Consider the following 27,435-nt stretch of genomic DNA (forward strand, 5'->3'; position numbering starts at 1 on the left):
TAGATACAGATATATATAGAATATGGATATATAGGTATAGATAGCCTATTTATTCTGTTTCTTTGGAGAACTCTGACTCAGAATCTACTAGAATGTTATGTCCCCACACCTTTGTGTCCACAATTTTGTTTTTAGAAATTTATCACACAGGTTAACTGATAGAAGCTAACAAGATGTATGCATACATATTTTAATCATTTAATCATCATATTTTAGTTACAGCATTATTTGTAATAGCAATACCAAAAATAAGCTAAATAGCCATTTTCCGGGCATTAATTACATTGTGAAATAAACATACAATGGAATACCAGTAACCATGGAAAATAATACATAGAACTTATATATGTTAATATAGAAAGATATCCTAAAAATTCAAATTTTAAAAAAGATCCAGAATTGGGCTGGGGATGTGGCTCAAGTGGTAGCGCGCTCACCTGGTATGCGTGCGGCCCGGGTTCGATCCTCAGCACCACATACAAACAAAGATGTTGTGTCTGCCGAAAATCTAAAAAAAACATAAATAAAATTCTCTCTCTCTCTCTCTCTCTCTCTCTCTCTTTAAAAAAAAAAAAAGACCCAGAATAGCTCTATAGTTGAAATAAATCCCATTAGTTTAAATAAATATGTAACTTCTTATAGATGACTAGACAATTTATGGAAAGAAACATAAGTAATGGTCCAAGCTTGGTTACCTCTAAAGAGTAGGACTGGAACTGCAAATCCAGAGAGAATGAACTTTTCACAGTGTGTCCTTTTATGCTGCCTTTTTTAAACCATGGGTATTTTATAGTTTGGGAAAAAATATTAAATAAATGGATGGATATATCTTTAAAAAAGAAAAAAAGAAGCTACAAAGGTTCATTTCTTTCAAACCTTCTTAAAGTTAAGGTTTAGAGCTCAAACTGACCACTGACCCCAGTCCTGATTCCACCTCTGTACCCTAGATGGAGTCTGTATTTACCCCGAAAGGAAGGACAAACCTCTCTCACTGATTCCAGATGGTTCTGCCATCTACTCTACTTTCAAGTAAAGAGTTTGTTTCAACCCTAAATAAGAAAACTAGAAGGGGACCAGAATATGACTTTGCTAGATAGAATAGAAGATATGAATCAGAATCCTTAAAAAGGTGTATGTCAAGCCAGGTGTAGTGGCATGTGCCTATAGTCCCAGCTACCTGAAAGGCTGAGGTAGGAGGATCACTTGAGCACAGGAGTTCAAGGCCAATCTGGATATCATAGTAAGACCCCACCTTGGGGGAAAAAATGTGCATGCTAACAGGGCTTTTAGAATATAAGTCATGGCCTGTTTTTTTAGTTTGGATGTTACTTTTATATAAATATGTCAAGTTTGTGGAAATCCATCAACCTGTACACTTAAAATGTGTATACTTCTCTATAGGTATATTATGCTTCAATAAAAAGTTTTAAAAAATATGCATGCCTTTTGACCTAGCAATTCCATTTCCAATTCTACTTCATCCTAAGGGGGGGGGAACTCAAAGATGAATGCAAAGTCATACTTTCCAGTTCTCCATCACATTGTTGTCAAAACTGTGAAGGAATGGAAACACGACTTAAAGGGCAGGCTGAAGAATTACAACACCGTACATGTCAGCCAATATAAAATAGGTGCAGAAGTACTATATGTGCAATGACATGGGAAAATAGTAAAGGTCAATTTCAGGGTGGAATAAAATAAGCTAAATCACATGGTCTGGACCATAGTGTTAAGCAGGTGGGATTATGGATCATGACTTTTTTTTTTTCTTCTGTTTTGTTTTTCCCATAAGCTTTCTGAAATGAGCAAGCCTTACTTTTAATTACTTTTGTAATTAGAAAAATAATAAAAAGGTTGTAGCTCAGTAGTACAGCGTTTGCCTAGCATGCGTGAGGCACTGGGTTAGATTCTCAGTACCCCATATATATATAAATAAATAAATGGTAAAAAAAAGAAAGAAAGGAAAAATAATAATAATAAATACTCTTTAATGGCAAATAAAAGAAAGCATAAAATAAGAAAGGGGACAGGCCCAGAGTTATAAAATAGGTTCTTAAATATCCTGGGGGATTGGGAATGTAGCTCTGTGACACAGCATATGTTTGTTTAGCATGTAGTAAGCTGTAGGTTCAATCTCCAGCACCCATCAATGTTTCAAAAGCACTGAAAGAATTCTTTGGGGCTTGAAGAGCATGGGTTCACACACCGGCCCTGCAGCTTGCCAGTGGTATGATCTTGGGCAAGGTCCTTAACCTATCTGTACCTTAAACATCCCATCTATAAAGTGGGGATAATTAATGATAGTACCTCCTTCATAGAGTAATTAGTAGGAAAATCAGTTAAGACATGCTAAGCCTTCAAAGTCGTGCCTGGCACAAACCTGTAAAGTGTCAGCAAATGTGACTGTTAAAATTCTGATTCCATTATTCTGAGATGGCACCAGGGACTCATCCTGATGATTCTTATCTAGTAAGAAATACTGGAATGAAATACACTATGATATTCCCGTTATCATTTCCTATAGTTATCCAAAGGAAGGCTTGGACACTTGGGACTGCTTGAAAGGATTCTCACTAAAGGGGATCACAGGGCCAGCTCTTTGCCCTCCCTCTATTTGCCCACCCCCATCCAGCTAGGTCACTCCCAACCTTCCTCTACCCTAGCAGAGCATCCGAGTACTTCCCTCATAGGATGGGACAGAAGGTGTGCATTAGCTCCCTCTACAGGCAAGTTTGGGTAGTGCAAGAAGAAAAATTTTCCATTTCTATTTCTAGGATGGCAGCCATATTGCCCTCTGGAAAAAGGAATTGAGATATGAGAGGAATTCTCCCTGTTGCAAAAAATAAGCAACAACCACCTGGTGTTGGAACCAGCATTAGTTCTGACACTAAATGTCACTGTGAGGAAACCACTGAAACTCTCTCAACCTCCAATTTTTCATCTGTGCAGAATAACTTAATTTTTGGAGAGCCTCCCATGAATCAGAGAGGCCATACTTTCTATTTCATTTGACCCTTCCCGTATTCACTTTCCTGTTGAGGAACTGGAGCTTCAGAGGTCACAGGACTTGTGGGTGTCAGTAGCAGAATTCAAACCTAGAGCACCTTCTTTGAACCCTTTTGCCATTCTTATAGGGAAGACTCCTAGCAGAGAAGGGATTGGAGGTGAAACACTAATAGGGTGGACTCCATCATACTCCAAGATTCTCCATGGGACCCCATCAATGCCCAGTTGAAGAGTGGCCCCAATCTGGGCTAGGATAAGCAAACCCTGAGATTTCTCTCCAAAGTCTGGCAAACTGGCTGAGGGCTCATGCATCTGATAGATGAAAGGGACTCAGGTGGAGGCAGGCAGTGGGAACAGAAGGAGAGGCAAGGAGCTCCCCAGACATTTGGGGGAAAAAAAAAGGCTCACAACTCAAAAACAGAATGTTCATGATTCATTCATCTGATCTGATTTCCCTGGATAAAGATGAGGGAGCTAGTAGGGCTTACCCCAGCCCCAGACCAGAATAGTTCTGCTAGAGCCCCAGCCTCGAGACATCTGTATCAACACCTGAATCTTGTCCATCGGAAGCGAGCAGGGCTAACATGGAATGAGACAATAAATTGAGACAGAAAAGGCCTTTTCCATTCAGGCTCTCCCTTCCCTCCCCATTACAGGTATCAGACTTGGGAGGATTCTGTACAGTAAAGTGCCTCCCATTGTTATACAACAATAAGAGAGGAATTGGGGCAGACCTTATAGTTTGATGAAAACCTGGACCAAGGGAAAAGTTTCATTTCCCATTATTCAAATGCAAAAACTAAACTTGAAATGTGTAGAAAAAAAAACAGAAGAAAAGAAAACCTGGCCAAAGGCTCCCCCATGGCCAGGGGTATCTGTGGATAAAAAGTACTACTGATAAAGGAAGAACTTTATGGGGTAAAAATCACATACTGATAGTGTCTCCATTTCACAGATGACTTAGTAATATCCTAAAGATCACAATCCAAGTAAATGACTTAAACTGTATTTTCCAAAGATTGTATTTTTCATGCCATCCATACTTTATCTCTCATCCCATGTGCTCTTCTTATCATGTGATGTTGACACCCCTCCATTGAGAGATGGAGTCTCTTTGTTCCCCTTGGATCTATGAGGGTCTGTGAGTATGACAGAAGTGAGGCTGCACTATTTCCAAGGCTAAATAAGAACATAAAATAACCAGGCACACCTGTAATCCCAACAACTCAGGAGGTTGAGGCGGGAGGATCACAAGTTCAAGGCCAGCCTTGGCCACTTAGTGAAGCCCTATGCAATTTAGTGAGATCCTGTCTCAAAGGGTCTGGGATTTAACAGCTCAGTGGTAAAGCAGCCCTGGGTTCAATCTTCAGTATTGAAAAAAAAAAGAAAGAAAGAAAGAAGAAAAGAAAGCATGAAATAGTTTCTGCCTGCCTCTCTCTCTCTCTCTCTCTCTCTCTCTCTCTCTCTCTCTCTCTCTCTTTCTCGGAATATTTATCCCTTTTCTCAGTCACCATGATGAGAGGAAGCCCACACTAACATACAGGTGGAACACATAAAGGGGCCCACATGGAGAGGAACCAAGACCCTAAGCCAAGAGCCAGCTTCAAATGCCAGACCTGAATAACAGCCTTTGGCTGATTCTACCTGAACAACCCAGGATTACACTGAATGGAGAAGATATTAGTTATACCCACCAAGCCCTGTTCAGACTGAAAATTCATGGGCAAAATAAATGTTCCTATAGTTATAAGCCATAAGTTTCTGGGTGGTTTATTATGCAGCATTAGCTACCTGGAACAGTGACAGAGCCAGGACTTGAACCAAGCAAGAACCTGTGCCTCTGGCCCTTCTGCAGTGATTCCTGCTATGAGAGACAATACAGAAGAAGGGTCTGGAGTCCAATCTATCTTCATCTATTAATTCATCAAATATTTATTACATCTCTACTATGTTCTAGGCTCCCTGTTCATTCTGAGGATATTTAAATGAACAGACAGGCAGACTCTGGCTGAGGGATGAGGAGGCAAGAGATAAAAGAGGGATAATATTAGGCATATATTCACAATAAGGAGATATGACCCAAAGGGGATCAGATTGAGAAGCCCTGTTTAGAGGGGACAGTCTGTCTGAGGAAGAGATGGCAAGGACAAGATGGATGCAAATAGGGAAGAGGGGAGGGAATAACAGCAAGTATCAGAAACAGATCTGGGTTAATTTTCTGGCTCTATCACTTATTAGCTTTGTGGCCTTGTGGAAGTAACCTCCACTCACTGGTAATATAGGGATTCCCCCCCCCCTTTTTTTTTACTGGGGATTTAATCCAGGGATGCTCAACTACTCAGCCACATCCCACCCCTTTTTTTATTTTGAGACAGGACCTCTCTAAGTTGCTTAGGACCTCTCTGATTGCTGAGGCTGGCCTTGAACTTGAAATCCTCCTGCCTCAGCCTCCAAAGCTTCTGGGATTACAGGCATGCACCACTACACCCAGCTGTGGACAATATATATATATATATATATATATATATATATATATATATATATATATATATATAATTAAACCCAGGGGCACTCTACCATCCCAGCCATTTTCATTCTTTGTGACAAGGTCTAGCTAAGTTGCTGAAGCTGGCCTCGAACTTGCAATCATCCTGCCCCAGCACCCCTGAATCACTGGAATTCCACACATGCATCACCACACCTGGCAAAAATAGGGATGGTTTTAGAACCCACCTCATAGCATTGTTATTCTCATAAGCGAGGGGTGTTCTGCAGAGTAAGTGAGCTAATACATGTATAGTATGTGGTCCAGAGCCTGGCATGGGGATTGCTGCATAAATATCAATGATATGCATAGCTGAGTTCAGGGAGTCTTCCTCCAGCAGCATTGGTGCCCAGGCCACTAAGGGTAGGTTAAGTGGATGGGTGGCAGGAGCAACAGTTCTCTGAAGCATGTTTCTGCCCAGCCCCTGTAGCCACCCCTGACTTATCCCCTTAACACGGGGCTCACATCCATCCCCCTCAAAGCTCAGGAGCATGGGGCTGAAGGTTGGATGGGTAGTCCCTCCTCAGTCCCCACCGCAAAAGCAATGGACCCCACACATTCAAGAGAGAGAAGTGGCTTCCTCAAGGCAGAGGAAGGGACAGGGTTAAAAAGCCTGGAGAGAGAACAGAACTGGGCAGGGCAAAAGACTCAGAGAGCCTCAGGGAGCCAGTAACCCTGCTAGGATAAAGTAGCACCTGCCATGCACACAGGCATACTCTCCAGGACCCTGGAGAGCGCCAAGCTGGTGGTAAACACTTGCATCCAGAAAAAAAGGTACCTAAGAACATGCCAGAGAGCACAACAGTGCACAAACAGAAACGTGTTCTGTGGGACCACTCAGAGATGTACAGAGAGCAATCGAGCAGCATGACCTCCAGGAACACACATGTGTGTCAAGCACAGATGTGCTCACACCCACAGGCACATCTTGGTCGGCTTGACTTGCTGCCACTCCCCTTCTGCTCTTACTCTGGGTCACCTGACCATCAGGGCCCTGGCTGTACCAAGGTCCTCCAGGTGCTGACACCTGCTGTCATCTGCTGACCCAGACCAAGCAAGGCCCAGCCAGCCAGCCAGCATGATCCAGGAAGGAGACTGGCAATCCTGGATCTGAATTAAGGAAGGAGATGAGATGCAATCTGGCCTGAAGAGCAACATCCAAGGCAGAATCCAAGCCTAGGCAGGACTGGGGGGGTCTTCACAGCCTCCATTTCAGGCCGGGTCTCTCATAGCACAATCCTTGCCTTGGCATCCCACCTGTCTTGGGAGGATGCTATGGCTTCTTTGCATGGTGAGCAGATGGGCAGAAATCTTTTTATCCCCATCTGGAAGCCCTGAAGAGTGGTAGCAAACAGAGAAATTCAAAAACTCAAAACACATACACACATACACACACACATGCACACAAAGTGCAGATGGCAGGATGAGATCAGGTATGAGGTAGGATTTCCCACCGGAGACACACCAAAGCTCTGAAAGAGGTGTGGGCAAGAAGAGCATGTCATCTACTAGATGCTACTTTAAAACGGGAATAGACTGAAAGGGTGGTATTATTACTTTTTTAACTAAACTTGTTGTTGTTGTTGTTGTTATTTGGAACTGGAGATTGAACCTAGGGGCACTCAACCACTGAGCCACATCCCCAGCCCTTTTTATATTTTATTTAGAAACAAGATTTCACTAAGTTGCTTAGAGCCTCACTAAGTTGCTGAGGCTGACTCTGAACTCACAATCCTCCTGCCTCAGCCTCTGGGAAGGAGGAAGGGAATAACAGCAAGTATCAGAAACAGATCTGGGTTAATTTTCTGGCTCCATCACTTATTAGCTTTGTGGCCTTGTGAAAGTAACCTGCCACTGGGATTGCAGGAATGAGCCACCATGCCCAGCACTAAACTTACTAAGAACAAAAAGCACCCCAAGTTGCAGAGGCCAGAATACTCTTTAAATAGCAATAAATGAAGACCACACCTCCCCAGCCTCAGTGGGATATGACGCTGTCTACAGGCAGAGGGATGGATACAGTGACCTTTGTATTGCCAGCTTGAACCACCTGTGCGTGAGCAAAAAGAAGCTGGATACCTTCCCTACTGTGTGATCTCTCCTGAGGGGGTGGCATGTTGCTCAGAGATAGGAGAGGGTAGAGAGACAAGGGCCACCTGGTACCATGGCAACAGGCCTTGGCTGAGGCGACTTTTCCTGTCGCTGCTCATAACAGGACCTAAGTGTTTGCAGACAGATTGCATCTCCTCTGTCAAAGAAGGTGGTAGCCCAGGAGGAGCAGGTGAACACACTGGAAAAACAAATGAGGAAGCTTGTGGGTGCTGGACCTTGAATATGAAGTCTGCTCTGGCTTATATCCCAGGACCCCTCAACTAACCCTCAACCACTGCTTCCCTTCCCTTCTCTCCTGCACCCTGTCACTCTCCCTCAGACCCAGACACCTCTAATCCCAGGCACCAAGGCGGCCACCTCACCCCTGAGCCCCACTTCCTCCATCATTCTTGAGCATCTTCTGCCGACCGGCTCTCCTCTCCCTTCCTGCTCCGTATTTTCTCCATCCCTCCCCCACCTCCCTGCCCTGTCCTTCCCACTGACTGTAGCCCAGACCAGTGCCCACGACCATCTGCCAGCTCCAAACGCCAGCATCCACCCTCCCTCTGCTCCTCCTTCAAGCACCTGCTTCTGAGCTGCCTTCTCCCTTCATGCTCCTCTGCCAACTGCTGGGCTCCTGTGTCCTCCAGGAACTGATCAGGTTATGAGTCTAGTCCTTGAGCTCCCGATTCTACAAACAGGAGGGGTCTTTAGAGGTTATCTTATCCTATATTCTCCTCCACTTGAGTGAATGAATATCCGCTCCACTAGAACCTGTCATCTTCCCAGCTACACAGAAATGCTTCATTAGGGAGCCCTTCACTAAACACCCACCCATTACCACCATGTTCAAAAAGTCTTAGTTCACACTCACAACACCCACATAAGGATCAGGAGAAGTTAGGTAACTTGCCCAAGGTTACGCAGTGTTTTGGACACTTCAGTGTGCCACTTCCAACCTTCTCAGTCCCTCCAGCTACTTTCTGCAATGACCAGTCCCCCACAGGCTCTGAATGGCATCTTACAAATAAAATATAACATAGCTTCATGTATCCTGAACCAGGCCTTCTTTGAAGTTTGCAGATTGCACAGAAAGCCACTCAGTCACCCACCTGTGCAATCTGGAAGCACATGAGAGTTCACATCCTTGGAACCACTTCTGTCCAGCAGGGAACACTATTAACAGATAAATGCCTCCTTGCTTCTCTCTCTGACAGAGCTCCTCAGGAGCCCACCAGGATCAAGTGTGGTGATAATTAAAATTGTACCTCCTTGTTTTACTCTTCTTTCTCTCCTTGCCCCTGCCCCTTTACTGAAATCACAGGGGTGAATTGGAGCCACTTGCATGGCTGCGGAGGTTGATGCCTGAGTGTCAAAAAAATTCGGAAGTTGGAAACATGTAGTTTAAAGATGACTAGCCCTGATTTTGTGGTACCCCATAGAAGGATGCCTTTAGTGCGGTGAACAATAGACAATCACCGGCACATCCTGCTAGTAAATGGTAAAAATGGGATTGAACTCAGGTGGTCTTGCTTCAGCATTCATGCTAACCACCCCACTTTGCTGGAGCTCATTGTTATGGCTTAATGTTTATGTCCCCTCCACAATTCATATTGAAATTTAATACCCACTGGGGTGATACTAAGAGGTGGGGCATTTAGGGAAGTGATTGTCGTGAGGGCTATGGCTTCAAAAATGGATGAATGCCTCATTAAAGGGCTGGAGGGAACTAATTTCAGCTCCTTTCGCCCTTGGGTCCTTTCTGCCATGTTAGGATGCAACATTCCTCTTTGCTGGAGCAATAGGATGCTATTTTGGAAGAAAACAGTAACCATCCCCAGACACCAATCCTGCTGGAGCCTTGATCTTAAACTTCACCGCTTCCAGTAATAGATTTCTATTGTCTGTAAATGACCCAGCCTACAGAATTTTTGTTGTAGCAGTACAAATGAAACACCCACCTTTCCTCTCCTGTGGGCAAGGACTTACCTAGTCTTCTTTTCAGAAGTTGAAAAGAAGTTACAACACAGAGAAGGACACTAGCCTCCTGTTCCTGAGTTGGACACGTGCTGATGTGCCCCAGTGCCATCCGAATGCGGAGAAAACACAGGGGAGATGCCACAATGGTGGAACTGGTGGGAAGAGGGAGGAGAGAGTTGCTTCCTTAAGTTCCTAATTTCTCGGTGAGACTGAGAAGGGATCATCATGCTTATTGGTTCTAGAATTGGAAATAAGGAGGACAGAGGAGAGTAAAGGCTTTTGGTGTTTGGAGGACCTCATAAGTATGGGACAGAAAGACTCATGCATTACAGAGCAACTGCTGGGCATCTGTAGAAGATACCAAGGCATTTTTTTTTAAGTAACCTCCATGGTACCAAGTTAGGGGGGATGGCAGGGAGAATAAGGATGGACTCACTTATTAGTGGGGCTTGTGGAGACATCTGAATGCCTCACTGAGGCACATGGACATATGGGCCATGAGATAAATCTGGCACCTATCCCAGGAACAGCCCCAGGTAGAAGGGTGTTTATGTAATGGAACCATAGTTTGGGCCAAGAATTGAATGAAAGTAAGGACTATCTCTTTCTAACTCAATTGTAGAGTGACTGAAAAGTTATGAAATTAGGGTGGGGTATCACTACAGATATCCACTGATCTACAGAAAATCGGGTGGTTTGGCATAACACAGTTGGTGGTACGTTACTAGAAAATTTTTTTTAAATCATGCTTATACCTCGGTAAGTTCAAACTCCTCAGTCCAGCCAGCTATACTTTATAACCCTTGTAAACCCAGGGTTCCATCTGGCTGGGTCTGCAAGCCACATTTGTTTGAGAATCATATTTTCAAAGCCTAAAAATAATAAGAAAGGAATTCTCTATTTGAGTTTTGGTAATTGGCCATAGGATCTAAACACAACCGTCCACAGAAGCTTTTTACAATCAACCTTCTCACACTTTGCATTGATTTCAGTGTCTGTCTCCTTGGATCAGTGAGGAATTCCTCATCTCCAACAGGCACATGCACTTCCCTTCCTCCGCCCCCATCACCTTCTTCTTCAGCTTTTTGTTTTTAGCATTGTTTCTTTTCTTCTTGCTTTTTTTTTTTTTTTTGGTACCGGGGATTGATCCTGGGGGCGCTTAACCATTGAACCACACAGCCCTTTTGATATTTTATTTAGAGACAGGATTTTACTGGGTTGCTTAGGACCTCTCTAAGTTTCTGAGGGTGGCTTTGAACTTGCGACCCTCCTGCTTTAGCCTCCTGATCTGCTGGGATTACACTGGAGTGCACCACTGCACCCAGATTATTTTTGCTTCTTTTGTCTTTTTCCTGTTTCTCAATTCTGCATGGAAAAAGCCCAAAGAACCATTGGAGAAGAAGAAATCTCCATGGAGGATGCTGCAGAGATGTCGTGCAGAGCATGAGAAGGGGAACAGCAGGAGGGGGGATTCTTTGTGTCAGGGAGGTGCTGGTTTTGATGTAGAGACTGGAGCAACCACAAAGACTCAAATGTTGCTCATTTTTGTTTAATATCAATGAAAAAAATTAACATTTATTTCCTGGTGCTTACGGTTCACATAAACATTCTTACATACATTATCCCAATTGACCCTCAAGAACCTGAGAAGGAATGTTAGTATGCCTACTGTATGGTGAGAAAAATTAGCTCAGGGAAGAGAAGTGACTTGAATAAATTAATAGATCACAATTTCAGAATTTGAACCCTGGATTCCTGACTTGGCCTAGTTCTGTAATATCTACTTTATTCTCTTTGCCTGCTGTTGCCTCAGAGAATAATGTTTTTCTTCTCTTTATCTCCCTCTTATCTGACACTTTTACTATTTTGGCTATACTGGCAATTTCATTCCTCATTTAAAAACCACATGGTTCTTATTGACCAGGAAACAACAAAGACTGACAAATTTCAGTGCTTCCCTTTTTCTTCCTCCTCCTCCTCCTTTTCTTCTTCTTCCTCCTCCTCCCCCTATTCTAAAAGAAAACTTTTAAAGAGAGTTCATCAAATCTATTTTTCTTTAGAATGACACATATGTTTGGTCTGCAAATTCATATCATGTCTCCTTTGCAAAATGTGTCTGGGAATTAAGGAATAAGATTTTTCAACCAATACTCAGCAAATAGAACATCCAAGGCAGGGGGCTATTCTTATTATCCAGAATGTTCTGAATGCTTCTTTTGGAATGTTTCTCAAAGTTAGCTTATAAGCTACATAAGAGAATTCACTTTTTTAAAAAAAATTGTGCACTTTGGGACTGGGGTAGTGGCTCAGTAGTAGAAGGCTTGCCTAGCATGTTTGAGGCACTGAGATCGAGTCTCAGCACCACATATAAATAACAAACAAACAAACAAATAAATAAACATAAAGGTCCTCAACAACTTAAAAAAGTAAAAACAAAACAAAACAATTATGCCCTTTGAAGACCAAGACAGGACTTGGTTTAGTCCAATGCCTTACTCACTGGGATTTTATCTGTTTCCAAGAATGGAATTTACTCCTGGAGGACAAGTATTTGGCGTTATCAAAGACAAATGCTGGTCTCCCTATCATCTTTCTTTCTATTGCTTATAAATAGCCAAGACCATCCTGGGGTGAGTAGATATGCTGATTCAGGAACATTAGTTTGTGGTTGTGTGATGTTCAGCATTACTAAGACAGGCCCAAGCTGAAGGATGCTCTGTGACAATGAACAGTGGTTGGCTACTGGGTGGGAGACCAGGGTAAGGGGAGTAGCTGCCGTAAACTCCCAGAAGCTTCCAGTTGCACCATGTAGGGAGAAGCAGTATCAGAATGGTGGTTCTCCTCTGGAGATGGTGACAGTTGTAATTAGAACCCAGGAGTGATTATACAGAAGCTGGGAAATGAGCACATGGAGCCCATCAAGGGGATCTGGGTGAATCTGATGGGATTGGACATACTGATCACTTTAGTCATTAGGGCAGTTGACAAAACAGGTTTGACCGTCTTCACTGAAAAGACTTTATCTGAGTATATGCATCTGAGAGGAAATTTATGATTTTGGTCTTAGTTGAAGAACAGCTGAAAAAGATTTGGATCAACATTGCTGAATACTGATTGGGCAATGTAATTTTGTAGCTTTTTAAATATTTCTAAGGAAATTATTAATAATAACCTATTTGCAATAGAGTGAATTAGAATTGCTATGTAATTATTATACACATATATATTTTTACTTTTTTCTTCTGCACACAAGTCTTTGATTATTCTGAACCCCCAAAAGGAGGAATAGAGTATTGCATTGTAGGAATTAATCTGTTTTTGTCTCTCTTGGAGTATCCTTTCTTCATTTTGCCACTTTAATTTGGTTAGTGGACTCATGCTGGATTTGGCTCCCTACACTGGTGACCCTTTGTTGTGAAAACCAATGAGACACTTCATGTAAGTTTCTTTTCCTTTAGGAAGAATAACAGGAACTAGGGGAGCAGAGAATAGGGTAAATTCTGAAGTAATCCCATCTTTTCTGTGGACTACATTACAGAGAAAGGTAGGCCTAAAATTCAGGATAAACAAAGGAGACTGAGGTCCTTTGATTATCTTTTTGTCAGTTTTGTTAAATATAGATCAAATATTTTATTATTTGTGAGGCCTGATTAAAAATTATTCCAATTTTATATTGTGATAGATTATGTAAGTGTTTACCAATACATATATGATCTCACTTCAGGCACAGTGAATGTATTAGTTTCTTGTGGCTGCTGTAACAAATTAACACCAACTTGGCGGCTTATGACAAAATAACTTATTTGTTTACAGAACTGAAGGCCAGAAGTTCAAAATCAAATTGTTTTTGGTCTGCTCTCCCTCTTTTTTGGGGTGGTGGAGTGGGGTACTGGGGATTGAACTCAGGAGCACTCAACCACTGAGCCACATCCCAGCCCTGTTTTATTTAGAGACAGGGTCTCACTGAGTTGTTTAGTGCCTTACTTTTGCTGAGGATGGCTTTGGACTCACAATCCTCCTGCCTCAGCCTCCTGAGCCTCTGGAATTACAGGCATGTGCTACCATTCCTGGCTTGGTCTACTCTTCCTCTGAAGGTTATAGGGGAGGGTCCTTTTTTGACTCTTAGAGCTTTTGGTGGCTCTAGGTTTTCCTTGGCTTATGGCAGGATAATTCTAGTCTCTGACTCTGTCTTTACATGGTCCTTTCATCTTCCTTCATGGATCTCTTCTCTGTGTGTCACTTCTCTCTGAGGACATTTCTCACTGGATTTAGGGGCCATTCAGATAATCCAGGATCATTTGATTGAAAGATTCTTACATTTGCAAAGACTCTTTTTACAAATAAGATCACATTCACAGGTTGCAAGGGCTAGGATTAAGATACATGATTGGAGGGGGCCCCACACAATCCACTGAAATGGATTTGTTAGTTTTCTTATATATTTTAAAATGTCTCATCTTTGGAAACTAAAATTTGTTCTAATTATGAGCTAACCTTTATGGAGCGCTGTCTCTGTGCCACATGCTTCTCAAAGTCCTTGAGTTTCTTATTTTATAACAATTCTATGAGTTAGTTCCTATTACTAGCTTCATGGCATTGATAAGAAAGTTGAACTTCAGAGAGATGAAATGGTTTGTTCAAGGTCATAGAGCTGGTGTAATGGGCAGGGGTGAGGCTAAGATTAAATCCAAATCCATCTGTTTTAAGTCTGGGCTCTTAACCATTGTGATATGGAAAAAATAAATTCATATTAAATGTCTTAAAAACTTCAATTAAAAAACAAATTTTTTTCTTGGACCTCTTAAAAATTGCTGGTGAACAAGTTATGTGAAAACATACACATTTCCTAATACTCCATGTACTTACCTATATCCCAAATCCAAGACATATAGCAGAACCTAGTAAAGGAGCTTAATTAAAAATGAAACAAACACATGTCTAGGTGATAACAAGTGGTGAGATCGTCTTTCTAACACAGTTATGAAATTTGGCGAAAAACAAAAAGCTAAGTTTTCCTAAGTAGCATTGAATTCTCCAAGAATGTAGGTAGCTACTTGAGTTTGCGTAGTAGTATTAAAAAAGAATATTACACACTTACAACTCAATATTTTCTTCATATCCCAAATCCTCATTTGTGTTTTTTTTTCTGCTTTCTTGACTTAAAACAATTCAAGGATTTCAAATTCAAGTTGACATGTGGATTTCCCAAAAACAAGAAGAAAAATGCCCTCTGCAGCTTGTTATGGTGGAAACTGCAGAGGATTGTGATTCAGGAGAAGAGTTTCTAGTCTGACTTGAATCACAGAAGAGCTACTGTGATTTTGTTGTTGTTGTTGTTTTGTTTTTGGAAGTTTGTTTCATTTCTTCAGGCTTTATTTTTCATGTTTGAAATGAGCTAGGTCAGTGGTTCTTAACTTTCTTTGGTCTTCGATGATTTGATACTAGCTTTGGGCCTTCTTATCAGAAAAATGCCCAGGTACAGTTTGAGGTTCAGCAGGACGGACTTGTTTCCTGCTGCTCCCTGAATTGTTTGTGGTCTCCAAGTTATAAGCCTCAGACTAGACCATCTCTAAAGTCCCATCTGGTTCCAATGTCCTAGGATACTTTTAGCATATTAAAGAGAGAACCCTGTGTGACTTGTGAAACAAAAACCCTTTGATAAACAGAGAATCAGGGGGAGCCTCCGTGGGAAACGACAGAAAGACACCTATTTTACCACAGAGAAGAATGTCTACCTTCTAAAGCGCTCCTGGGATTTGAAGACCCTCTGAAAGTTTTTCGATAATGATTCCCACACACATAGAAGGTTTTGACTTTTGAGAGATGTTGAGTTTTCGTAAAGTGACATTTTCCATCTGATGCCAGGGAGGCAGTGTCGCTTTTGTCACAGACAGAATCCATGGGAAATGGCTGCTGGCAGTTCCAAGGAGTCAGGAAAAGTTCATGTGGCACACGGGTGATGCCCTGCACACAGAGAAGCTGTGCTGCTCTTCCAGGGTGGGTCTGTGTGGTGCTCAGCTGGCACTAGGAGAGATGCCTAGGAGATAAGATTTCCACCGCCGCGTGGTGCCATTGTTAGTGTCTGTATGTCTAAAGAGGAACGATTTTTTTTTTTCTAAGCTGGTTCTCCTATTAAAGGACTGTTGCTTTGCAGTTTTGTGTTTTTCCCACCTCTAAGCTGCCCCAAAATTAGTTTGTGGACCTTGATTTGCTGAGGTTTGGCTATTGGTGGTTTGGCTATTGGTACTATGGTGTCTACATGATGCTGAGGTGTGGAGCATAAGATTCTGGAGGGATTTGTCCTCAGTCACCTGTTGGGGATAGTTGACTAGCAGGTGAGAGGTCTGATCTACAGAGCTAGTCTTGTAGGTTGGTTTTGCCTTGGGGGTTCTGAAGGTTTTGACTGTAATGTTTATTTTTGTCAGCCTTGTTTGAGTTTCAGAGTCTGGAGGCGTGTGTCTGCACACAACACTTGGGAAGATAAGGGAAAACCACATGGCACAAGGCCCACGACTAGAAAGAAGAACCAGGCCTATCTCCTGATGTCCAAATCTAACCTTCCTCGTATTGCTTTTAGAGCAGTGTCATGCGATAAACTTTCTGTGGAGATGGAATGTGCTTATATGCACTGTCCAATATGGTAGCCACTAGCCACGTGTGGCTATTAAAAACTTGAAATGTGACTCACATGATGGAAAATATAATTTCAAATTTTATTTGATTTTAATTAATTAAAATTTAAATTTAAATAGCTACATATGACTAATGGTCACCGTATTGGACAGTGAAGCTTCTGAACGGTCCCTTCTGATTTCATTTTCATGGAATAGTCTCCAAATATGAGACACCATGTCTTACATCACTGTCATCCTTTTGATAGGCAAACCTAATGATCAGCTTAGAATAAAAAAAAAAAGCCTTATTAGCTTGTCTGTATAAATAAAGATGTGCTCCATTACTGCCTGCTCAATAGCTTTCTCAGTAATATTTATACCCATCTCTAGCACACATGTCTCCCACACATCAAGGCTGTGTCCTAATGGGTGGTCCGTGTTCTTTCATGTCCCTGTCATTTCTGCCTAGGTGGTACCTGCCAAACCCTCCTTTTTCTACCCTTAGAGTTTTTTTGTTCTTATTCCATTCACTTCAAAATATCATTACCATTGCAAACAAGGAAAATGTGTTTATCAGAAACTGCAAACTCCTTTAGGGCCTCATAGGATTAATCACGGTTATAAAGTTTTATTAAACACAATTTTTGTTTAATGACAAGCTCCACCAGTCCTTCCCATTCCAAACCAATCTTGTCCTAAGGGTGAATTGCCTTAGCAGATTGTTTTCAACAGACTCTTCAAGACAATCCCTATTACTTTGTCATGCACAAAGATATTTTTCTTCCTGGATAATTTGTACTTCCTTAAAAATCACATCTGTTTCATACTTTATTTATTTGTAATTTAAATCCTTAAATTGAATCTTTCATTACTAACATCTGGGCTTGAAATGCAGCCCACTTGAAAAAATACAAATTTAATTTTATTTGTAGTTATCCCCCTTCACTCGGTAGCACTGGTACAAACATTCTCTGGCCAGAGGCAAAACAGCCGGGTATCTTAAAGCTGTGGTGCTGTACCACATGTAATGTGGCTCACTTGATTGTCCCTGAAGTGACTGGCAATTTGCCCAGAATTAGACTGAATGCACGTCATAAGCTGTAGAATTTCCACAATATTGACAATTAGATATCTCTATACAGCAGCAGCTGTGTATTGTTCTCATGGTATGTTCCTCTCAAAGCACCTCCTAAAAAAGAGAGAGAGAGAAAAAAAAACTGGCAGAAGGTTGCAGGCAGCAGAAAGGTAATATACATGGTATGAAATATCTCAAATTCAGATTAATAGGGATGTTTCTATTAGTACAGTTTTCTGCAACGGAAATCATGGCTGAAACAGATTGCGTTGGAATAGGAGTTTATAACACCATATCTGTATCGGGTAATTGCTATATTTTTAGCATGTTTTGAAGGAAGATACCTTTTCTCATTTCCATTCATTGTGAAAGGGAGGGGACTGTATCTCTAGTGCTTCTGGAGTATTTCAAACCTCTGAGAGCAAGCAGTTCCTACCCCCATGGACATGGTTCTATGCTTCTTACCCTTCTGAAATGGCTTTGGTCACTTCAAATAACTTTCACTGCCCCTGAATAGAAATTAGCCCAAGAAATCATCTTGTTTGTGGACAGTTTTGATAAAAAAGAGCTTGGCTTCTAATTTGCCATTTTTTGCACTCTTCGCACACACAGAGCCATTCGGGCAAACACAGAAACGTCTCCCTGTGTCTCACCATTTTTCATATTTTTTCCCCACCAGCCCATTTGTGGCATGATTATAGAAAAGAAAAGAGAACATGAAGGAATTAAATGATAGTTCCTCACTATCTAGAAGGCACTGCCCACAGTCCTAGGATTTGAATATTATTTTAAACCACACGTTTGAAGTTTACATTATGAATGGCTAGTCTTTGATATTTTGCCCGGAGAATCTGCGGCCAGCTGTCGGTGTCTCGAGCCAGACTCGGCAAACTTTGGGTTTTGTTGTTTGTCTCATTGCACTAGAAAGGCATGTTTTAAAAGAAAGCTGCTGTTTTTTAGAAAAATCCCATAAAACCTCGGGGACAATAAGATGTCATGTTTTCTATTGCAGATCTTAATTTATCAAGCTAATTACCAACAAAATGTAGCTAAATTGCTGATAATCTTGAGGCTGATTAATTCAGCAACAAGACATTGTTGGGTTCTTTAAAGGTTACAGTAGTGTTTGGGTAGTGAAAAAGCAAAGGATTCTTTCTCACCTTAAATTATATTGTATTTTTTTTTTTGTAGAAAACTGCACATTATTAAAAACGTGTTAGCTTTTGGTCCTACCCATACGTTTATTTCCCTATTAATGTGAATTAGAGGAGAAAAAGAAAAGCCAGCTTTCTCATTAGCAAAGAGCTTGTTTGAAACTTTGAATTTCTCTCTTGCAATTCTGCTTAAAATTCTATTCTTTCTTTCCCACTTATTTAAATTTATTTATATATTTCTATACCTTTATCTTCCGTGGGTCTAATCTTTTTAGTCATTTCTGATTAATGATTGCCTTTCATATTGAAAAAGCATCAGGAGATGGGGTGAAGGCCCCCTTCTAGGAATCAGGAACTCTGATTTCTGGTTCTGCTTCTAACATGCTGGCTGACTTGAGGCTAGTTGTTTTGCCTCTCTGGGCTTCAGTTCCTCCCAAGTAGAACTTGATGGCCTTGAAGATCATTGAAAAGTACCAGGGGCCCTGAAGTTGCCTTTGGTGCTGATGATTTCTCCAGTGTCAGGAAGGTTGTCTCTGGGCACCCACTTTCTCCAGCTCACCTCTGTTCCCACCTACAGCTGAATCAGTGCCTAACGAGGTCAGATCATGATGTGCATTGCCGCACACCAAAGACAGGGCCGAGACGGCATGAAATGGCATCGCTTGGGTCTTTCTGTTGCCAGCAGCATAACGGTGAGTCCCTTTGGTGCCTAGTGTGCTCTAATAAAGGAGGTTAAAAAGCCAGTACATTAATTGACTCCTGTCCGAAGTCCCTTTTATAACCTGTGTTATCAGCACAAGTACAAGTGTGGTGTAGTAAGGAATATCATTATGAAACAGATTTCCTGAGAGAGGAATTAGCCGGCTCTGGTGGGCATCCCTGCTGTAATGAACACACTTCTGTGTTTATGAATACAGTTATAGGTGTACCCTTAACAATTCTGCTGGGGGAAGAAGCCTTCATTGGATATCTCATACCTAATGGAGCACTTTCCCTGGTTCTTGAGGGGTTAATTTGCAGTTTACTATTGAATAACATAAAATGAGCTGTAAATAATGTAATGATATGTATTGTTAAGCTACATATACCATACCAGGTGCTGGTACACCCACTCCTCACTTAGATATAATCTGGGGCAGTCAACAAACACAGATGTATTTTAACAAAGAGAGAGAGAGAAAGATAAAGACAGAAAGAACAAGGAAAAAAATCAAAACATATGTAAGATAATTTAACCAAGATAGAGATCCAGGTAAAACTTGGCCTATTTTTTCCCACCTCAGTAGCTTCCCTTTACTGGGTGAAATACAACAGCATTTTGGCTTGTTTTTGGAACATACACGAGCCAAACACGTGGGAAACACCTTGACAGGCCTTTTGTATAACTACAAGGAAACTGATAATCCTAAATAAATTACATGGGAAAAATATGAATATTTGAATACTAGTAATTATAATGGTTATTTTTCACTTTTGTAGCACCTGCAAATGATGTATATATAACAAAGCTTCAAAAAGCTCTAATTAACTTTTTTTTTCCATTTACTGGCTTTAACCAGTTTGCATTAATTGGCAATTTATATCTATATATTTTTACCAAATATTTCTATTACTTTTGAGTGGCTGGAAATCACACATTATTGAATTTATTTTCACTGAGTTTTTTTTTTTTTAATTTTTGTCAGTCATTTGCTCTGAATTCCTCCCTGCCTACCCCCACTCTGTCAAGGGGGTGTGCAGTGAAGTAGTCGTTTCTTGGTGGATCTTCTGGGTGGGGAGAGACCCACTCCTGCTTCGATGCTGCAGTGACATGACTTCTAACTAATCGTGCCAGTCAGAATTCCTAACTGCGCCTACCAAATGTGTGAGGGCTCTATTTGGAAGGCCTCCAGGCTCAGCTTTTTGACAGATTTCTCTGGCTATTCACAGCCCGAGATTAGTCTTACCACCATGAAGACGATGTTTTATTCTGCTTTAGGGCTCAGGGCAAGTCAAACCCAGATGAAGCAGAGCTCCAAGGGGGTCTTACAATGGACACCAAATTTGAAACCTTCCAATTTGCAATCTGGATTATTCTGAAATGACCACTTGCTGCCACTTTGGGTGGCCATGTTGGGGGAAGAAGAGTCTAAAGATGGTCTGGGGGCTAACCTGGTCACCCAGGAGGGAGAAAGCAGACACTATTTGCCTCTAGACATCTAGGGGCAGGAGGAAGCAGCCCAGGTTTTAGCTTTGTTTCTTTCTTCTTCTTCTTCTTCTTCTTTTTTTTTTTTTTTTTTTTGGTTTTAAAGAAACATCTAGACTTCCTTGCTGACCACACAGAAATTGATGCAGGCAGAAGGTTGGGCATTGTCAAAAAAGTCTCTCATTTTCTAGGTGGGGGGGGGAGATTACTGTCTAGGGGGTTGGACTAGTGACCTGGGAAAAGGTAGGAAGACATGTTTACCTCCAGAAATCTGAATCTAAGGTAGGAGGTCCTACCTCAGGTGTGTGTGTGTGTGTGTGTGTGTGTGTGTGTGTGTGTGTGTGTGTGTATCTTTTTTTTAAAAGAAAAAACATTTTAGCTGCTGCCCATGTAGAAGTGGAAGCTGGCGGAAGCTTCTGGCCACCGGCGATGCTCTTATAGCAGTGCCCCCTCTCAGGCCCACGGTGGGCCCAGGCCAGAGTGAACGCTGCCTGAGAGTAAGACGTGGGCCTCTCAGGATGCAGAGGCAAGATGGCCGCCTCAGCCATCTGCAGGACATCAAAGGCTGCTGCCTGATGGTGCATGGGCTGCCAAAGCTTCTAAAGGGCTTGGCGCCTGAGTGGAAATCGGATGCAAACTGTCCATCTGCCGCATGGCACTGGCGACAGCTGATTCTTTTGCAGTCTGCAAGATGGACCCGACCTCAGCCATTCGGCCCCCATCACTGATTGCACAAGGTTTGTCCGACCCGTTTCATTAGCCAGACACATTAGATACAGTATGTGGGTTTTCATTTTGCTCCATACGTGACACTATAAATGCTAGTGCTGGGGATGAACCAAGAAACCAAAGGGGACACACTGCTGCTTCTGTGGAGAAAGCATATTGGCAATGTTCAAAGCATATTGGGGCATAACGGTAACCTAAAAACCCCAATATGGATTAGGACAGCTGACCAGATGTCTTGACTGACATTTTTAAACATGTTTCAAGGGTATCCCTACAGGACATAAAAACTAACTATACATCTGTGTACCTCTTTTTTTTTTTTGTCCCAACCCCTCCCAGTTTCAACTCAGTGTGTGGTGCATGAAAACTCAGAACACAGCTCACAGCTCCAGTGACAAAGAAAAGCTGGGACATGCTCAGATGGTGACCACACTACCTACGAAATGCTTGGGCTCCACTGGGAGTGAACGACCAAGGGCATGAGTTAATGTGTAACTAACTCCAAGGTGGACGTGTGGGCTGCTCCCCTGCAAGCTTCCTCTTTGTGGGTAGAGAAGGATTCCTGGAACTGGGAACTCCTTCCTTCACTGCCCTCTGCAACCAACTTTTATGGTCACCCTGGCAATTTAGTGCCCTGTGGTAAATTCTGTTTTGCTCTTGGCTGACCTGTTGGGGGCCCCAGCAATTGGAAACCCAGGCAGTCTGCTGTCATTCTATGGTAAAATGGAAGATGGGTGGAAGGAGAGAGAGAGTTTAGGATTTTAGGGAAGAGGGACAAATTTGTAATTTCAACTTTTAAAATTAGAGGCTTGCTGGCATGGGAGATGAAGCTGAATTTTAAATGTTTAAAAAATCCACAAGACAAAGCTATGCTTTTACTATTTGGGTTCTCAAATATTATGATTAGATTCTGGACTTTTTTTTTTTTTTTGGTAATGGTATATTTAATGGTATATGTAATCAGAAGTGATTCCTTCTTAAGATTTCATATATTTTTTTCTTAAGTTAAAATTTGATAGGGGTTAATTCTTATCCCCAGTTTTGAAACACTGGAGGCTATAGTGTTGATTATTGGCAGCTTCTTCTTTTCTTTGAGAGCAAATTAAGCACATAATTTGCCACTGAAAGTCTTTGTCAGACTTGACCTGAATATTGGTTTGGCTTTCTGCCTGGATGTTTCTGATCATGAGAGAATATAATATTGGCCCTACTAATTTACTGGGGTTGATGGTCAGGATCTGCAGGTTTTAGAGCTCAAAACTCTCTTTTCCTTAATGATCAGTTTTTAAATCTCAGAAAAAAATTTCATATCCAAATAAATGGTCACTATAGTAAAGCTAGGCTCCTGTTAGAGAACCAGAGACTCATTTTAGAATTGGAATGGGAATTTGAGGAAGATTTTAGTATATATATATATATATATATATATATATATATATATATATATATATTCATTCAGTATTGGAGATCAAACCCAGGGCATTTAACCACTGAGCCACATCCCCAGCCCTTTTTATTTTTTGAGACAGTCTTGCTGAGTTGCTGAGAGCCTCCTAAATTGCTGAGGCTAGCCCTGAACTTGCAATACTCCTGCCTCAGCCTTCCAAATCACTGGGATTACTGGGCCTAGTTTGGCCAACATTCTTGTGTCAATGAAGAAGTTGTGATGAAGTGATATGTCCAAAGAAACACAGCAGCCAGGATGTGACAGAGTTAGCCCTGGAACCAAGTTTCTGGACTCCCAGTCCTGTATGTGTCCTTCTACGCTGAGCCAGTCAACTCCATGATGGGACTTGTTCTCTTTAGTGCAGAACAAGAGACAACGATAGGCACAGACCATACTTTCTTTGGTTAATAAGAGAAAAGGATGGTGGGTGCTGTGGTGCACACCTATAATCCCAGTGGCTCAGGAGGCTGAGGTAGCAGGACAGCAAGTTCAAAGCCAGCCTCAGCAACTTAGTGAGGTCCTAAGCTATTCAGTGAGACCTTGTCTCTAAATAAAATATTTTCAAAGAGTTTATGGGGCTGGGATTGTGGCTCAGTGGAAGAACACTTACCTTGCAAGTGCGAGGCACTGGGTTTGATTCTCAGCACTCATATAAAAAAACGAATAAAATAAGAGTACATAAACAACTAAAAAGAAAGAAAAAGAGAAAGAAAGATAGATAATACTTTTAGATTAAGTTAGAGATTGAACAACTAAAACTCCAAAATCTTGTCCTGACCAGGAAAAACTATGCAACAAATGAATAGATTTCCTCAACTCAGCTTTATCCATCTGCTCTTGGCAAGGCTGTTTCAAAGGCTATTCTGCCCCCAGTGGGGAAGCACTGGGATTTGTAATCATTGTAGGTCAGAGCAGAACTCGTGGGGACTGTCCTCTACATGTAGAAGCTGGGGCGGGGGCAGGGGCCGGGGATGTGGCTCAAGTGGTAGCGTGCTTGCCCTGCATGCGTGCGGCCCGGGTTCGATCCTCAGCACCACATACAAAGATGTTGTGTCTGCCAAAAACTAAAAATAAATATTAAAAATTCTTTTAAAAAAAAGAAGCTGGGGGGGCAGGGGTGGTGTTGGGCAGATCCATCCCTACAAAGAATGCAAGCACACCTTCTTTCCACCACAGTCCTCGCATAGGAACCGACATCATTGATGGGAGCTGGGATTCAGCTCTACATGACAAGGGCTTACATGTTATATGCAGAAACACACTATTTCCTTTTGAGTATTGGCAAAGGCAACTCCATTCCACGGATAGTTAAAAATAATGCCAGGTGTAGCATAAATAAAAATTCCTGCAGACTCTACACCATTAAACTTTCTTTTGTAAATGAAAGACTTCCTTTGTTTCCTATGTGTTGCTTGAAACAACTTTTATGTTGGCCAATGAAAGGAGAAAGCTCCCAAACTCGAGCCTTCCCAAGGAATATGCATAGCTGTGGACTGTGTCTCGCGGGGCCCCATTCTACATAGTCCTTCTTTCCAGTTTGAAATCTGTTTTGTTTTCTGGTTGTTTTTCAAAGATACACAAATGTTGCAGACAACCTTTTCTTTACCAGACATTGCAAAATTATATTGACAGTTTTGATACCACCCCATGTGGCAGACTCATAGGAGTCATCTCATGAGGTATAGCCACAGCATTTATTTAGTCTGCTTGGATGATCTGAAAAAAAAAATTGCAAGTGTGTTAAAGTTGTGACTTGAAAAATTGCAAATTAAAATTTGGAAATGTGAAAACAGAGGCAAGATGCTTTGGTACAACTTAGGAGAGTTTATTTCAACATTGTCATTCTTGCTAATAACTTGTGGACACATCTCTGCCATTATCTCCTGTTTCACGGGTCACAATTCTCAGGTCACCATGATGGTCATGGCCTTTTCATGGAGCCCCATGTGCATTTCCTTTAGCAAGATTCTGTCTGTCAACCTGACTTTATTTGTTCAGAAGATCTTGGTGGATGATTTGGAAGGGTAAGACCTGGGTCCTACCTTTAGAATATCTAGTCTGTAGAAGGAACCAACTGGTTGCTTTAGAAAAGAACATGAAGACGGATTGAGAAGTTACCAATAGGGGAAGCAATGGCTTTTGTGTGGCTGCTGCTGACTTCCATGTGCACCTGTGCAGTTCTCCCCACAAACATGGCCTTGCTGATGTGTGTCTGTTTTCTGGATTTCTCTAGATCTACAGGATGATAAATAGCTGTATCAAAGGTAAAGATTTAGGCCAACCATCCAGGTGTTTTGACCAGATGTCCTATGCCTTTCAACAAACATTTGTTGAGTGGTTCTTATAAACAAGACTGGGTACAAAAGGCATTGGGAGACACCAATGAAATAAGATAAATTTTCTGTTCTGAAGAAGTTTGTAGCAGAAACTTCTTTGTTTATGTGCAGAATCCAACAGATCTCAGCTGGATCCTGGGCATTTTTAGAACGTTCAATGGGTACAAATGGTGGGAAGGTATGAGTTTGACAGGTTTTGTGCAGGCAGGCTAGGTCCATGAATCACACAGTGTGGCCAGTTCAGTCTGTTTCTTAAAAAAGAAAAGAAAAAAAGGGCTGGGGCTATAGCTCAGTGGTACAGTGCCTGCCTCACATGTGTGGGGCACTGGGTTTGATCCTCAGCACCACATAGAAATAAATAAATAAAGTTTTTTTTAAAGTGTTCATTGCATGGAAGTAGATTATAAATTCCAGCAAAATTTGTAAGTTTAAAAGCCCATTTCTGGTACTGTCTCAGGATTCAAAATTGTTCTAATGCAGAGATTGGGGTATGTGTCATAGATGGTGTTATGGTTAGGCCTGTGTAATTAACCATCCCTAAACAGGTCTTTCTGAAAGGAAAGACCATTTCTAAATGGAAGCTCTTGATACTATGCCAGGACAAGAGGAGTAAACTGTGGAGTCCCAAGCAAATGGGAATATATGGCTCCTCTACTTATAGATGATACGACCCTAGGATGAAGCTTCCCAGGCATACCTGTGGGAACAGGGAGATCACCTCTTGTGTGATAGCTCCCTACCCAGGACACCAGATTGAAGGTGGAAATACCATGTTAGCAATCAAGGCGACAGCATCCCTTTTGCCATGCCTTCCTTGAATCATGCCCTGCTCAGCTACCTTTCCACTAACTCAATGTCAAGTTGGGGATTAAATGTGACAATGATTTGGATCGTCTATCTTCAGATAATCTAAAGTTACCAGATTAGAGGCATCTTCAAAGTTAAATGCAATGGATTCTATATTCTGTTTAACTACAAAAGAATGCCTGGAAGAAAATTCTGAAATAATTCTAGTGATAGCATGAAAAGATAGTTAAGGTAATATCTCTAATTTTTCTTTGATTTTAAAAAATCAGATTTGATATATTTGATTAACAACAGTGTGCCAATTTTGTGAGGGAAAGTGCTTTAGAATCAGTGTGATTTTTTTTTTCAAACATTTTATTTCTCTCACGAATTCTATTGAACTCAGGAGAATATGGCATACAGGACAAACTCAATATGTGTTATGTAAATTAATACATGAATTTGGTTAAAACACAATAGAAATCAGTTATCTCATTTCCTGTCTGACTTATTTGGGGACTTTCGAAATTCTTGAAGAAATTGTCTCCTGACAGAAACATCCATTTGTATTTGAGGACAATTTTTTTTTAGGTTGCTTACAATACTGCTGTGTTTGATGTACAGTACCTTGGTGTATGCCTATTTAATTAACTGTCAGCTGAAGCCTAAAGCACAAGGTGTTACCTGACCTTAGCATTTAAAACGCTCTGCTTTTCTGCATTCCTTGTGGAAATTCTACCTGACGCTTATATTTCATAATCTCTGTGTTCTGTGTGGGTGAATCCATCTTACTGTTATCATTTCATCTTCTACCGGGCAGCGATCATAACTATACAAATGGCCTTACCTATAGTGCCTAGCATAGTATCACACTGAATCTAACCACCTGGTGATTATTTTTAAATCAGGATGACAATGAGGAAGTAGAACCTTCATTTGGGTGTCTTTTATAAATAGCATCTCAAAGAAAGGGACCTAGAGTGTTTGACGATTATATTTTCACCCAAGCCCTTAAAAGCAGTATAAAATGCAGATTGCTTAGTCTATGAAAATTTTAATGTTGATTTGATATTTACTAGGAACTGTGACTTAATAAAGCCATCTATCTTTTCTCCTATATTTGAGATTTTTTTTTTTTTAAAGCGGAGATGCTACACAAAATCTCAAATAAGAAAAAAAAAAGGCAGAGACTGTATTTGGAAGGAATTGAGTAACTGGCAAATTATGGGTACTGTATGCTGTTAACATTTTATGCTTTAACCCAAACAAAATTAATAGTTCACTTGGGTTTTGGAAAGATTGCTCCTGGACCAGCAGTGTATTTCTGAATGACATAAATATAAGAAAATTAGAAATTAACTTTAAATGGATTTAGGCTTCTTACATAAATGAGAGCCACCCTTACACAAATTTCTAAATCCATTCAGAGTAATTTATCAAGCAGTTATATGTTGTTTTGCTGTGTTGAAATTCCAGAAAATTTAATA

The sequence above is a fragment of the Urocitellus parryii genome, chromosome 10 (genome assembly GCF_045843805.1).
Source record: "Urocitellus parryii isolate mUroPar1 chromosome 10, mUroPar1.hap1, whole genome shotgun sequence".
Taxonomy (NCBI): domain Eukaryota; kingdom Metazoa; phylum Chordata; class Mammalia; order Rodentia; family Sciuridae; genus Urocitellus; species Urocitellus parryii.